This window comes from Choloepus didactylus, chromosome 3 (assembly GCF_015220235.1).
Source record: "Choloepus didactylus isolate mChoDid1 chromosome 3, mChoDid1.pri, whole genome shotgun sequence".
Lineage (NCBI taxonomy): Eukaryota > Metazoa > Chordata > Mammalia > Pilosa > Megalonychidae > Choloepus > Choloepus didactylus.
Genome location: NC_051309.1, coordinates 41,223,875 through 41,236,305, shown reverse-complemented (window position 1 = coordinate 41,236,305; position 12,431 = coordinate 41,223,875). Strand labels below are relative to the sequence as shown.

The 12,431-nt window shown below is 45.5% G+C and overlaps 1 pseudogene; it reads left to right on the top strand.

The window, feature by feature from the left end:
• Nucleotides 1-6,850: 6,850 nt before the first annotated feature.
• LOC119529307 lies at nucleotides 6,851-7,329 on the top strand (annotated as a pseudogene).
• Nucleotides 7,330-12,431: the final 5,102 nt, after the last annotated feature.

Below are 12,431 nucleotides of genomic sequence, written 5' to 3'. Positions count from 1 at the left end.
AGCTGCCTTGACCTCGCTTCTCAGGCTCGGGGGGGCTGCAGAGGGCACTCACGCCCGTACCTACTACCCTCCCCAGGGGGTGATATCAGGTCCCCTGGCCCAGGCCTGGCAAGCCGAGGTACAAGCTCAGTCCCCGCACTTAGCTAGACTGACAAAGAAAAAAGGAGAGAAAACATAAAATCAGAAATGAAAGAGGGACATTACTACTGACCCCATAGAAATAATAAGGATCTTAAGAGGATATCATGAACTGCGGTCGGGGTTACTGCTTCTAGGGGGAGTGGCGGCCGGTAGCCGAGCCCTCAGCTCTCGGGGCTGCTTAAAGGGTACCGGCGGCGGGGGCTCTTTCCCGGAGGCGAGGGCGAGGCGGAGGACGTGGCCGGGTCCTCGGCGAGAGGCGTGCAAGGTGTGGAGGGCGGCGATAAGGACAAGACACTCTTCATTCAGTAGGAGTATGCGCCAAAGAGATTTATTCAGGGGTGATTACAGGTTATATAGGCTGGTAAGAAGGGCAGGGCTGGAAAAGAGGTGAAGTAGCCTTAAATGGCAATACTGAAGGGAGAGGGGCTAGGATTGGTTCTGAGAGGACGCAGGAGCCATTGCAGCGGGCGGGGGTTGTTCTGGCCACGGTGCATGCGCGCTGGCGGTGGCAGGAGTGGCCTTGGCACAAGGGAGCATGTGGGTAAGATAAGGAAGTGGGGAAAGGGCAGTTGGGAGAAAGGCGGTTTCCTCCGGCAAGCCTCCCCTGCCAGTGGCATTTTGGGTGAGGAAAAGGGAGCTGCCTTGACCTCGCTCCCCAGGCTCGGGGGGGCTGCAGAGGGCACTCACGCCCGTACCTACTACCCTCCCCAGGGGGTGATCAGGTCCCCTGGCCCAGGCCTGGTAAGTTGAGGCACAAGCTCAGCTACCCGCAATTCCCCTTTCTTTTCTAATTAGAGGAAGAGGCTTTACCGGAGAGGCCCGCTAAGGGTGAGGGAAGGGGGAGGTCAGGGAAGGGAAAAAGGGGTTGACGGTGGCTTAGCGAGGCTGGAGCTCAGTGTTGGTGTGGTGCCCGGGCGCTCGACAAGGGCTTCGCTGCAGCGGGTTGGGCGAAGGTGAGGGGTTTAAAGTTCAGGGGTTCAGAGAAGCTGGAACTCGAGGCGAGGGCGATGTTCAGGTGATTGAGAAGGGCCTCGCGGTCGGCGGGTTGACCGGTGGCGTTGAGGTCGCGGAGGGTTGGCTGTCATCTTGGAGTGGGGGGCGTCAGAGGTGGCGAGTCGCTGATACTGGATTTGCACGAACGAGGAAAAAAGGGCATCTGTTTGTTTTCTTACAAGCTGGACCATTTTGCGGATGAGGCAGGGTCCTAAGATGAGAGCTAGAATAATTATTAATAGGGGGCCAAGAAAAGGAAGGATATATGGGAGGATGGGAGTGAAAAAACTGGACCAATAACTGGTGGCTTCACGATCTCTTTTACGCTTTTCCAGTCCCTCTCGGACCCTTTTTAGGCTGTCCTCGACGAGACCTGTGGAATTGGCATAAACACAGCACTCTTCTCCTAGGGCGGCGCAGAGGCCTCCTTCTTTGAGGAGGAGAAGGTCAAGAACTCGGCGGTTTTGGAGCACTACCTCAGAGAGGGAATTGACAGAATTTTTTAGATGGTAAATAGCGTTTTGTAGGTGGCGAATGTCCTCGTCAACAGCCGCCCTGAGGTGAGTTAGGGCGGAGCCTTGACTGGCTAGTGCAGCGATTCCAGTGCTAGTGCCGGCAAGACCTAGGAGGGAGGCAATTGTGAGGGCGGTGATGGGCTCTCGCTTTTGCAGAAGGGCAGGAGCTGCAGTTCTTTCCAGACGGAGGAAGAAGTCTTCTTCGCTATGATATAAGACCCTAGGGATAAGGACAATTAGGAGGCAAGTTTCTTTATATTCACTGATGATATTCGTGCTGAGACAGGGGGTAAGTCCTGTAGAGGAGCAGAGCCATTGGGAGGAGTTATGAGGAATGAGAAATTTTGCCGAGCTGCTGGGAGATGAGTAGCTGGCACAGGCAGTGAGGTCGGGAGAGTTACTGGAGCGAGGGCGGACGCACTTTCCCGTATAGGAGACTGAATGAAAGGTCAGGGGGACGGCAGAGGTATTCCAACTGCATTCCGAGGGGCTGTCTTCTGTGCTTTCTGAAAAGGAGAGGTTGGAGGCAACGGGCTCGTACAGTGAGGAAGAGGTGGAGAGGCAGAGCCAGCAGGAGGAGGTAAAATTGGGGTTGGAGGAATTTACTGAGGCAAAGGCGGCTTGGATGAGACTGAGGAGGGGAGAGGAATAACGAGAAGGGGGCAGAGGAAGCTGGGGTGGTGGGGTTTGAGATGTAGTTGAAGTGCGTTTAGTTGGAACTAAGGTGCGGCTGGAGAGCTGTGGAAAAAGGGGGTTAATGACTTGGTTGGGACCTATGCCAGAGGGTGTTTTTAATGCAGTATTTTGGTATGGTTGGCTTATAACCTTCTTTTTTATTAGAATAAGTGATCCTCGGTCGGTTCCTTTCTCATAGATTTTGAAGCCCCAAGTTTGACCGAGTAACCAGGAGGGATTAGTGGGGAGCTGCACTGTAAGATTAAGATGTGTGCAGGATCCCTTACTTTCTCGGCCGAGCCAGTTAACAGTAGGGAGTTTGCACCCTGTAGGGGCCCACTTTAAGGTAAGGTAATGATTAGGAACAGGAGGCTTCCAATTAGTGGCTAATGTTTCACACCCCCAGTATGCACAGTAGTACTCGTTGGGGGAATTGCAGTACGATTTTCCAGGATTTGAGGATGGGCACATGTAATATTGGGCTTGGGGGTTACTTACCTTTTGAGCGCAGGTTTCTTCGACTCTGGAGACAAAGGTGGTGAAAGGCTTACTCGGCTCCTGGAAGAGCTTGGTGAATTTATTAGGCCGACAGGCAGAGCAATTGGCAAACGCGCGTAAGGCGATGCCTCTGAGGACAGTCCAGAAGGTGGCAGGGACATTAATATAAGCAGACGCATTTAGAAATGCTCCAGTGCCCAAATAGGCTTCGGGGGGATGATAGACTCCAAGGGCTGCGTCTTGCTTACTTTGCTGAGCTGCTTCTGCCTGGAAGTGAGCACGCCAGTCAACAAACTGACCGGGGTTAAAAATTGAACGGGCAAGCGAGGCCCAGTCTTGGGGGAGGCAATAGTTCATGGCGAGATCCTGTAGTATTTGGGAAGCATATGGGCTACCTAACCCGTCCTCCTTGACGGCCTTGCGAAGCTGCTTGATAGTATCTAAGTCAATGGGATACCAGTCATGCGGCCTCTGTGGGGTGGGGGCAAGGTTAAGAGGAAAGCAGTGAAAGGCACGAGAGAAAGGAGGACGCGCTTGCATAGGACTTGGCGCGGGAGTGGGGGTAGGGGGAGCGTTGCCCCAAGGATTGCCTTGAGGTGCAGAAGGCAGCCAGGGATTGTTAGTCGGCAGGGTGGGAGAAGCGGCGGCAGCTGCCGGTAGCGGCTCCGAGGGGGAGCTCGCTGAAGGGGGAGGCGGGAGTGGGAGGCCCCAAGTGTCGCAAGATGGCGGCGCGGTAGGCGTGGCTAAGACACAAGATGGTGGATCAGCCCTGCCCTGTGAAAGGGCGGGGCCCAAGGCATAAGATGGTGGACTAGCTCCGCCCTGTGGAAGGGCGGGGTAAAGCGTATGCGGTTTCCGGCCCAGCTTAGGGCTGACGTCATCGCCGGAGCATTTCCTCCCCTCGATGGAAGAAGAAGGAAGTTCGCCATCTTGGCGTGGCGCAGTGTTATTTTGCTTTTTGGGAGTCACCTCGAGCGCGTTGTTAATCTGCTCGACTAAGGACTCCGTGTCCGAGTCATGATTTGAATTAGTATCGCTATCTGAGTCTGTTGGCTGGGTTGATAGGGCCTCCTTGGATTTAACGGGGCCTCTATCAGGGGGGAGGGAGCCTTGAAGGCAGGAGCGGATGGTTATTAAGGTGGGGAGCAAGCCGGGAGGGAAACGCTTGCTCTCATGTTCCATGGCGTTGGTGACTCGATCAATAAGGCGATCATAAGTAACAGGGTCCCAAAGATGGCAAGTGGTGAGCCATGGGTTAAAGGGCAGCAGGAGATCCCAGTATATCTGCAGCTGCCGGACAGACACTTTACAGCGATGCGTGTCTAGGAGACCCGCTAGAGCACGAACTTGAGGTGCCTGACATGTAGATATACGATTACCCATAGCTGAGGGGAGAGGAGGGGGAGTTGTTCCCGAGCCGGGCCGGCCCGGCTGGCGGGGAGGAGGAGGAGGAGTTGTTTACCGAGCAGAGAGAATGAGATAAACTGTGGCTGCAAGGCCGAAGGAGACGGCGAGAGCAGAAAGCAGTGCCCTTTGGCAACGGGAGCAGTCAGGGGGGGCGGTTGCAAAGAGGCACACGGCACCAAATGAGGAAATAAAGATACAAAGAACTACAGCAAAGTAATGGAGGGGAAGAGGGAGAGCGTTAGGAGGAACGGGGGTCATAGAAGTGCGCATACAAGAGGACGAAGAGAGCGTGGGGGAAGGGAGGAGTTCCTACTGGATGAAGAGAGCGTGGGGGAAGGGAGGAGCGGCTTCGGAGCAAGGAACCTCCCACGGCTCCGGAAGCGGCGAGGGAGAGGCGGCCCTTACCTTGCAGGCGAGGAAACGGGAAGCTGGAGAGGCGTCTGGGCGAGCGGGCGACCTGCCAAACTGTTGTGCGGAGACGTCCCTCACACGGGGCACCAGTTGCGGTCGGGGTTACTGCTTCTAGGGGGAGTGGCGGCCGGTAGCCGAGCCCTCAGCTCTCGGGGCTGCTTAAAGGGTACCGGCGGCGGGGGCTCTTTCCCGGAGGCGAGGGCGAGGCGGAGGACGTGGCCGGGTCCTCGGCGAGAGGCGTGCAAGGTGTGGAGGGCGGCGATAAGGACAAGACACTCTTCATCCAGTAGGAGTATGCGCCAAAGAGATTTATTCAGGGGTGATTACAGGTTATATAGGCTGGTAAGAAGGGCAGGGCTGGAAAAGAGGTGAAGTAGCCTTAAATGGCAATACTGAAGGGAGAGGGGCTAGGATTGGTTCTGAGAGGACGCAGGAGCCATTGCAGCGGGCGGGGTTGTTCTGGCCACGGTGCATGCGCGCTGGCGGTGGCAGGAGTGGCCTTGGCACAAGGGAGCATGTGGGTAAGATAAGGAAGTGGGGAAAGGGCAGTTGGGAGAAAGGCGGTTTCCTCCGGCAAGCCTCCCCTGCCAGTGGCATTTTGGGTGAGGAAAAGGGAGCTGCCTTGACCTCGCTCCCCAGGCTCGGGGGGGCTGCAGAGGGCACTCACGCCCGTACCTACTACCCTCCCCAGGGGGTGATCAGGTCCCCTGGCCCAGGCCTGGTAAGTTGAGGCACAAGCTCAGCTACCCGCAATGAACAACTGGTATGCCAACAAATTAGCCACCTAGATTAAATGGACAAATTCCTAGAAACACACAAACAACCCACACTGATTCTACAAGAAATAGAAGACCTCAACATTCCAATTTCAAGCAAAGAGCTTGAATTACTGATCAAAACCTCCCAATAAAGAAAAGCTCAGGACCAGCTGGCTTTCACAGAGGAATTCTACTAATAATTCCAAGAATTAATATCAATTCTGCTGAAACCCTTCTAAAAAATTGAAGAGGTAACACTACCTAACTCATTCTATAAGGTTAATATCACCTTAATACCAAAGCCAGATAAAGATACTACAAGAAAAAATGCTTTGAGATATATTTCTCTTATGAATGTAGGTGCCAAAATCCTCAACAAAATACCTTCACATCAAATCCAACAGCACACGAAAAGAATTATACACCCATGATCAATTGGGTTTTATCCAAGGTATGCAAGTGTGCTTCAACATAAGAAAATCAGTTAATATAATATATCACATCAACAAAATGAAGGGAAAAACCACATGATCATCTCAACTGATGCAGAAAAGTCATTTGACAAAATTCAACATTCCTTCTTGATAAAAACACTTAGAGAAATAGGAGTAGAAGGAAATTTCCTCAATATGGGGCATTTATGAAAATATATGAAAAACCCACAGCTAACATCATGCTGAATGGTGAAAGACTGAAAGCTTTCACTCTAAGATCTAGAACAAGCCAAGTATGCCCACTGTCACCACTGCAATTCAATATAGTACTGGAAGTTCTAGCCAGAGCAATAAGGGAAGAAAAAGAAATAAAAGGTATCCAAATTGTAAAGGAAGAAATAAAATGTTTGCTATTTGCAGCTGACATGATCCTATATAAAGAAAGTCCCCCAAAACCCACAACAAAGCTACTGGAGCTAATAAACAAATACAGCAAAGTGGCGGGGTACAAGATCAACATGCAAAAAGCAGTGGTGTTTCTATACACTAGTAGTGAGCAAGCTGAGCAGGAAATCAAGAAAAAAATTTCCATTTATAATAGCAACTAAAATAATCAAATATCTAGGAATAAATTTAACTGAGGATGTAAAGGACTTATACAGAGAAAAATACAAAACATTGCAAAAAGAAATCAATGAAGACCTAAATAAATAGAAGGATATTCCATGTTCATGGATTGGAACATCATTAAGATATCAGTCTACCCAAAATGATTTACAGATTCAATGAAATCCCAATCAAAATTCCAACAGCCTACTTTGCAGAAATTAAAATCCAATTATCAAATTTATTAGGAAGGGTAATGGCCCCAAATATCCAAAAACTGTTTTGAAAAAGTAAAACAAAGTTGGAGGACTTGCACTTCCTAACTTTAAAGCATATTACAAAGCTATAGTCATGAAAACAGCATGGTACACTTGGCGAGGGAGCAGCTGCCACTGTGGCCCAGGCAAAGGCCATGGAGAAGCTGTGGCAGGTCCTGAATGGCCAGGACAACAAGGAGCAGGGCCTGACCACACAGATCCTGGATGCTCCTTTCCTTAGTTTCAACTCCAGATTGAAGTGATTTGTCATATGCTTAGTATATGGCATTTTCTGTTCTCTCCATGGAACTGGATTTATGTGGCTTCCAGAAGGTATGAAACTTTTTGCAGTGTTTCATACTCTTGGGAATATTGCTGCATTAACCAGTACTTGTATTTTAATGAGACTCATGAAGCAATCAAAGGAAATGTTTGAAACAACATGATTATTTGCAACAATTCTCATGTTTTTGTGTTTTGTATTTACTTTGTGTGCTCTTGTTTGATGGCATAAGAAGTGATTGGCCTTATTATTCCTTTATTGCTGTTCTTGTCAACAACCTGGTACAGTTTATCATACACCCCATATGCAAGGCTTTTAGTACTTAAATGCTGTTATTCTCTCCTAAGCTGAAAATTAGAAACTTTTGGAAAAGAACATCTGAAGTTTGCCCTTCTGTTTTTGGTGAAGTATGCTTTGCTTGATATAAGAATCACTTCAAAAACAATTGCAGTGATAGTTTAAGACCATTTTGTATACTGGTAAAAAGAATATGTTTAATTAAATTATTAAATGCTTATAAATTTAAATTCATTATGTGCATTAATATATTCTTCAAAAGATCAGGAGATATTAATAATGGCCAATTGTAAATTATCTTTAATCAGGTTTTTAATCTTTTAAAACAGTTTTGAGATGTGAATATTTAAGGATAAATCTGTGCTGCAGATATATTCAGCATTTATGGCTCTTTTAAAATGTCTACATTTTAAAGCATCCTTTTATCTCTTTTACTTTAAATGTGAACTTGTTAACTTTAAGCTAAAAATTGCTTATTATGTGTAATAAAAATAATATCTAAATCTTTACAATTTTAAAATAAACTCACACTTGGGAAACTAAAAAAGTAAAAAAAAAAAAAAAAGAAAGGAAAAAAAACCACCCCAAAACAGCACAAAGATAGATATATGTACCAATGGACTGAAGGTTCAGAAATAGGCCCTCATGTCTATGGCCAATTGATTTTTTACAAGACTGCAAAGTCCATTCAATTGGGAAAGAATAGTCTCTTCAACAAACGGTGCTCGGAGAACTAGATATCCATATGCAACAGAATGAAAGAAGACCCCTATCTCACACTCATAATTAACTCAAAATTGATGCAAGACCTAAATATAAAAGCCAGGGTGATAAAACTCCTAGAAGAAAATGTAGGGAAGTATCTACAGGATCTTGTGCTAGGCAATGTTTTCTAGATTTTATATCCAAAGTACAAGCAATGAAAGAAAGAATAGATAAATAAGATGTCCTCAAAATTTAAAAATTTTTGTGCATCAAAGGACTTTGTCACAAAAGTGAAAAGACAACCTACTCAATGGGAGAAAGTATTTGGAAATCATATATCTGATAAGAGTTTAATATCTAGAATATATAAAGAAATCCTATCTCAACAATAAAAAGAGAAAGAACCCAATTTAAGAATGGGCAAAAGATTTAAATAGACATTTCTCTAAGGAGGATATATAAATGGCTAAAAAGCACATAAAAAGATGCTCAACATCACTAGCTGTTTGGGAAATGCAAATTAAAACCACAAAGAGATATCATTTCATACCCACTATTTAAAAAAACAGAAAATTACAAGTGTTGGAGAGGATGTAGAGAAATAGGACACTCATCCACTGCCAGTGGGAATGTAAAATGGTGCTGCTGCTGAAGAAAATTGTTTGGAGTTTCCTCAGAAAGCTAAATATAGAATTACTTTATAACCTGGCAATCCCACTACTAGGTATATACCCAGAATTGAAAGCAGGGACTCAAAAAGATACTTGCACACCAATGTTCATAGCAGCATCATTCACAATTGCCAAAAGATGGAAACAACAGTGTCCATCATCTGATGAATGGATAAACAAAATGTTGTATACACATATATTCTAGTTTGCTAATGCTGCTGGAATGCAAAACACTAGAAACGGATTGGCTTTTTATAAAGGGGGTTTATTTGGTTACACAGTTACAGTCTTAAGGCTATAAAGTGTCCAAGGTAACACATCAGCAATTGGGTACCTTCACTGGAGGATGGCCAATGGCATCCAGAAAACCTTTTAGCTGGGAAGGCACATGGCTAGCATCTGCTCCAAAGTTCTGGTTTCAAAATGGCTTTCTCCCAGGACATTCCTCTCTAGGCTGCAATTCTTTAAAATGTCATTCTTAGTTGCACTTGGAGTATTTGTCCTCTTTAGCTTCTCCAGAGCAGGAGTCTGCTTTCAATGGCCATCTTCAAAATGTCTCTCAACTGCAGCTCCTGTGCTTTCTTCAAAGTGTTCCTCTTGGCTGTAGCAAGCTCGCTTCTTCTGTCTGATCTTATATAGTGCTCCAGTAATTTAATTCAGACCCACCCTGAATGGGTGGGGCCACACCTCCTTGGAAATTATCCAATTGGAGTCATCACCCACAGTTGGGTGGGTCACATTTCCATGCAAACAACCTAATCCAAACATTCCAACTTAATCCCCACTAATATGTCTGCCCCACAAGATTGCATCAAAGAATATGGCTTTTTCTGGGGGACATAATACATTTAAACTGGCAAAACATATGACAGAATATTATTGAGCTGCAAAAAGAAATGAAGTCCTGATGCATGCGATGACATGAATGAACCTTGTGGAGATTATGTTGAGTAAAATAAGCCAGGCACAGAAAGACCAATATTGTGTGATCCCACTGATATGACCTAGTTAGAATAAGCAAACTCATAGAGTTAAAATCTAGGATAAAGGTTACCAGGGGATAGATTGGTGGTAGAGAATGAGGAGCTGGAGCTTAATTTGTACAGAATTTCTAAATAGGTTGATTGTAAAGTTTTGGAAAAGGATGGTGGTGATGGTTGCACATTTTTGCAAGTGTAAATAACAGCACTGAGTTATGTATGTGAATGTGGTTGAAAGGGGAAGTTTTGGGTTGTATGTTACTAGAATGAAAATTAGGGGACTTACAACACAGTGAACCCTGTTGTGGAAGATAGACTGGGTTAATTGTTCAAGTATAAGAATGTTCTTTGATGAATTGTAACAAACGTATGGCACTAATACAAGGTGTTTATAATAGGATGGTATATAGGAAAAAATACACCTAATGTAAACTATGGACTATAGTTAATAGTACTGTTTTAATATTCTTTCACCAATTGTAAGAAAGGTACCACACTAAAAACAGCAACAATAGGGGATTTTGTGAGAGCATTGTAGTTTTTCCATGACTTTTCTGTAAACCTACAACTTCTCTAAAATAATTGTTTAGAAAAAGAGTCTAGGTAATGGAAAAATTCTTTTTGTATAAAAGTGCCTTTTTTCAAATGAATGAGAACATTCTATATATTTTACCATGTGTTTTTCTTTTTTTCCCTTTTAATATTAAAGGGAAGGACAGTCCTAGAAGGCTGAAGGACTTGAGAACAGTAGGTAGAGCTGGAACTTTAGGTATTCCTACATTAGCTTGTTCAATCCACACACAGACTATAATAGTTTATCCTTATTCACAGTTTATGGATGAGGAAATACCTGCTCAGAGATGTTAAGTAATTTGCCCAAGGTCACACAGCTACAAAGTGGAAGAACTAGAATTTGAATCCAAATAAGCCTACCTACCAAGTCAAAGCTTTCCCCATCCACTATGCTTACCAGCCTTGCTCAGGTGGTGGGCTCTGGAACCAGCTTAGAATCCAACTACAGTCATTGGGAGGTAAGCCAGAGCACCAGGCAGGACCTAGCAGCCACAGCATATGGCATAGCAGGTAGCACCTAGGAGGCTTGAACTTGGATTAGGGGAAGAAAATCTAACAAGAAGTAAAGAATGTTCTCCCCACAGAGTTGAGAAACCAGGGGCAGGCAGGCAGTGTTATGGAAGTCTATCAGCATAGTAGGGCTTGAGGCACTTGCTCGGGGTAATGGGACAGGATATCAGATCCTAACAAGAGCATTTGGCCAGAGCTAGTCAAGGTGTGGGGAGACTGGTTCCCACTTCCTTCTGGAAGTAAACCCAGCTTTATTGTAGACAATTCCTGGGGCTATTTCTGGCTGCCTCCTTTCAGCTTCTTGGGTGGACATTGAACCCAAATCTAGTCAATCAGAGTATCTCACACTCCTCGTCTCATGATTGGTTTCGGTATGTCCACATAACTGAAGCAGGAATCATCAAAACCTTGTTTTGGACTGTTTTTTCAAGGGCTATCAGAAAAGACTTGCATGTTCCGCTGTGGCTGCTGAGGAGGGTGGATGTGGAATTGCTGCCATCTTGCCTTCTTTAGAGAGAGCCTTTCAGAGAGATGAAGAGAGGAAGAGAGAGAAACAGATCCTGGACAATGTGGATAAGCTTCTGGATCCAGCTGTGCTGGAAGCCAGTCACAATCTCCGGAATTCATAATTACATGAGCCAATATATTCTGCTTTTTTCTTCTTCAGCTACTTTGAGTTGGGTTTACAACACTGGCAAATGATGAATGTCCTGTGTTCTGGTTTGCTAATGCTCCTGTTATTGCAAAATACTAGAAATGGATTGGCTTTTATAAAGGGGATTTATTAGGTTTCAAATTTACAGTTCTATGGCCATAAAAGTGTCCAAATTAAGGCATCTACAAGATAATATCTTTACTGAAGAACAGCCGATGGCATCTGGAACACCTCTGTTAGCTGGGAAGGCATGTGGCTGGCGTTTGCTGGTCCTTTGCTCCTGGGTTGTGTTTCAAAATGGTTTTCTCCAAAATGTTTCTGGCTTCTGCCGTTGCTTGTTTCTCTCAGCTGCTGCATGTCCTTGCTTCTTACTCCCTGGTGTTTCTCTCTAAGAATCTGGGGGTCCTCTCTTAGCTTCTCCAGGGTAAATTCTGGGCTTCATCTCTTTAGCTTAGCATCTCCAAACATCCTTCTGTCTGCATCTCCAAGCATCTCCAAGCATCAGCATTTGTGTTGGCTCTTGAGCTCTCTTAAGTGCTCTAGTGAACTAATCAAACCTGAACAGGTGGGTCACACCTCCATGGAAATAATCTAATCAAAAGGTCTCACCCACAGTTAGGTGAGTCACATCTCCATGAAAACACTCAATCAAAACTTTCCACCCTAATCAAAAGACTAATAGTTTTGCCTCCACAAGATTGCATTAAAAAACATGGCTTTTTTGGGGGACATAATATATCCAAACTGGCATACCCAGTTCTAGAGTGACTGACTCGTTTGACTAGATAGGTTGTCAAGACAAGACCTGGGAGAGAAAGGCAGATGCTCAGTTGTGATACCTGAGACATATGATCTGGGTAGCCCTAGAAGCAGAATATTGGATTGGGAGCACAAAAAGTACAGTTAGCATGGAGACCAACCATCCCTGTCCCACACTCATAGCAGACATCACTAATCAATCACAGCAGTCTTTCCTAACATAGAGCTCTAGGTAGCTACTATATTGATTTGAATTTGTCTGTGTATTTTCCTGAACTTAAATGCCTGCAGACTGAAATGCAT